Raw genomic sequence first — 3,826 nt, forward strand, 5'->3', positions numbered from 1 at the left:
CCTTCCTATAGAGATTTAAAATAGAGCCAAAAAAAGACCAGTGAACTGTGGTCCACATCCTGGAATTTTGCAAATCGATGGCAAGCTGTACGTAAGATATTTCTTATTATTGCAGGAGAAATACTGTTGGACTAATTCTCTCCACGTAGGCAGAGGCTAGAATGACAAAAGCATTGTTGCCTGTCAGCAGAATCTTGTACTGTGTGAAGAAAAGAGTGCAACAAAACGTAATTCTAAATGTCAACCAAATCAGTTTTGCATCTGACCATATACTGCCAGGAACCTGCAGCTGATCTTAACTACATGGAAATGTAGCTTTATGATGTAGCACAGTGGCCCCCCCAACATTTTGGGCACCAGGGACCGGTTCCGTGGAGAGAGGTTTTTCTGAGGACCAGAGGGGGTGTGGTTTCGTGTACTGCTTGTATCCCGCAGATGGGGCTTTGCTTGTTTGCGTGGCCCAGTTTCTGGCATGCCACAGACCGGTGCCGGTCCACAGACCAGGGATTGGGGATCCCAGATGTACCATATATATGTATCTATCACACATTGCTTCTTCTCAAGCAGTTCATTTGTGTCACACACTGATACGGGGTATCTCCCAGGAGGAGTCAAAAATGTTGAGATAGCAGCTACAACCATGTGACTGAAGTTTCACCTGTTTTTTTAGTCTTGTGTTTAATTACATTGAGTTTATTGACTCCCTTCTTCTAGACATCCCTGTACTGATATCATCATAACTGCCCACCTAAAAATATTCAAAACAAAGCACATGTGAAAAGTGATAGTCATCAAGCCCCACTCCTTCTCTTTCCCCAAAACTTGTCTTCCTTTCCCTGCTTCAAAAGTCACACAAGGTGAGTAGCAGCCTAGCCATCATGTTGTCTCTTCCCACTCTGTGTGTTTCTACCATCTCCTTTCCTATTTCATTGTTGATTTGAGGTTGTTGTTGGTTTTTTTAGCACACCATTGCTGCTCACTTTCAGAGAACATGTTCAGTGGAATGTTGAACCCCCAAAGTGGTGCTAAGGTACTGGGGGTGTTTTTGTTTTTGTTTTGGTAAGCTGCCTAAAGTCTACTTCCTACCATCCCAAAAGAATCTGGAAAGATCAAGCAAGAGCTTATCAACCTGTACATGGACATTGTTTCAGAGAGTGCTCCTAATTGTATATGCAGGAATTCCTAAGATAATTTAGATCAACTTCACCTATATGCCAGAACTCCTGCCACAAAGAAGAGGGGAATCACATTATTCTCCAAAGCACCAGAGAGCAGGTCAAGAAACAAAGGTTGGAGATAACCAAAGAGAGAAGCAACCTGGAATTAAGGAGAAACTTCCTTAACATTGAGGACAATTAACCAGTGGAACAGCTTGCCTCCAGAAATCGTGGGTGCTCCATCACTGGAAGTTTTTAAGAAGAGACTAGATAGTCACTTATCTGAAATGGTATAGGTTCTCCTGCTTGATCAGGACGCTGGACTAGATTCTATTCTATTCTATTCTATTCTATTCTATTCTATTCTATTCTAATTCTATTCTATTCTATAGATGCTCAGTTTCTCCAATCATTCAAGTCTCTGAATGTTTAACGTAAATTCTAAATTTCCTCTGTCTCTGAATGAAATGATCATGTGTACTTGTTTTACAAGTTCTTCTTATGATCTGTGATCATAAGCTGAAGGATACATTGCAGGAGTCACATGTAAGCTGCTTGAAATAACTTTTCGGTGTTGGTCATCCTATGCAAGGTCTACTTCATGTAGAGCAACTTACCCTAGCAATATCATTCCTATTTGTCAGGTTAGTTCTCTCTCTCCCTCTCCCGCTCTCAAGTAGCTTAGAAATTTGAGGGCACTGGATTGGGAATAGCCAGGATAGTGTTTCATCCTACATGAAAACCATCATCACATGGGCAGTTTCTGCCTTGATGGCCACAAACATCATCAGATATTTTTATGAGTTTCCATTAGGCCCCAACTAAAAACCCTGAATTGTCTTGTACTAGCTAGAATTGGTTATCATATGGATAAACACAACAGAAACAACTTGGGTTTCTGAATGAACTATTAAAATTTATATGCATTTGGAATGACTGCTCTAAAAAAAGAAGAAGGCAGAAGGGCTTCTAGAAGAGCAAACCCTAATAACTGCTAATCAATTTTCCTTAATGTTAACAAATACTGCCTGGCATGAGCAATCTTGCCTCTAACACTAATTTCATTGTTTGCTAATAAATCCCTTTGGGTGCCAATATATTCATCTCAATAATACTAAGCCAAGTCACTGTAGGAATAAACTGTCCTTAGCAGAACATTTCCAGTGTAAACCGCATAGCAATTAGGAACAAATCCCTTTCTGGTAACACAGCAAACACAGAAAAGGCAATAAATGGATGGTTAATTGAGGACGAAACCCATATTACACTTTCCCCTTGTTTTGAAGACATTTCTTCCCCCTCCCTCCCTGTGTGTGTGTGTGTGTGTCTTTTGGTGCAGTATAACCAATTTTATACTTTTGTTTTTAATCCAATTGTCAAGAGATAAAATTCATGAAATCTCTTTAGTTTGAACATATTGTATTTATTGTAGTGATACCTGAGTGGCTAATATATTTTGAAAATTATGATAGGGGGTGGGTCAGATAGTTGCCATAGTCAACAGAGATCTACCCTGTTTCTCCAACAATACGGCCTCCCCCAATAGGAAGTCCCAGCATGTTTTATAGGCATGAAATGAAATTAAGCCCCTCCCCCCAAATTAAGGCCTATATTAAAACATGCGAAATGAGGGGGAATGGTGGGGGGGCTTGCCGTTAGGAAGTACTTTTGTTGCACACCCAGATATGGTGCTGCCTGTGTTGACCCCAATACGAAGTGCCCCACCAACGCCGAGGTCAACATCCAAGCCGTCGCTGCCCGCCCGAAGATGCAAGGGGGAGGGAATTAAGTCACCCCCGAAAAGACGGCCTAGCCATTTTTTTGCGGATCAAAAAAAAAAAGACCCGGCCTTATTATATGAGAAACACGGTATCTCCAGGCTATGAAAGTTTAGTTTGAAAATTTTTTAAAAAAAGATAATTCCAATAATATGGGAGAATTGCTATCGTCTACTTCTGGGAAAAATTTTCAGTTACTTGGTCTAGCTTAAAAGTTGGGATTTAGAGTGGTCTCCCCTGAAGCACTCACCAAGTTTTTTTTATTGCTTAGCTTTCCAAAGTCACCAGGGTCAGACTCTACATATTTCCATTTCTCCCCTTTGCCTCATCTAGGCCCTCTGCATGCCTCTTAGCACACATACTATTTCTATTTTAAGAAAAAGTGGAGGTCCCTGTATGCTAATTTGCTTCTCCCATTAATGAATTAGGATGGTGCTCAAGACCTAAGAGACAAATATGCATGTTTGGACAGGAGATCCTCTTATTTATAATGCATCAGTGGAATTCTTATGTTTCTTTCTTATTTTCTATATAAGTCAGACGCACCTTCCATTGGGTGGTACCTGCCTTTGTGTCACACTCCAAAGGTGATGGAGCCAGGAATTGATTTGAGGACTGCGGGAGAGAGAGATTTTAATATGGCCAGCATCCACTTCAAACTGGAAGAACAGCTTAATTTTTTAAGAACTTGGGTTTACAAATACAGTTCCAATTCATATATTTATGAAAAATGACCATAACATTTTTATTTTCCAAGTTTATTTATTTTTAATAATAATGTACATTTGCTGAAAAGGAGGATAATTATTTTTCAACAGATGATTTTGTCAATAATTGTTCTTTTGTTAACTAAAACCAACCTTTTCCAAGATTCAGTTAGAGGCTTTGAGA

The sequence above is a fragment of the Notechis scutatus genome, chromosome 1 (genome assembly GCF_049901735.1).
Source record: "Notechis scutatus isolate UNSWTSFEM ecotype Mainland chromosome 1, rNotScu1.2, whole genome shotgun sequence".
NCBI lineage: Eukaryota > Metazoa > Chordata > Lepidosauria > Squamata > Elapidae > Notechis > Notechis scutatus.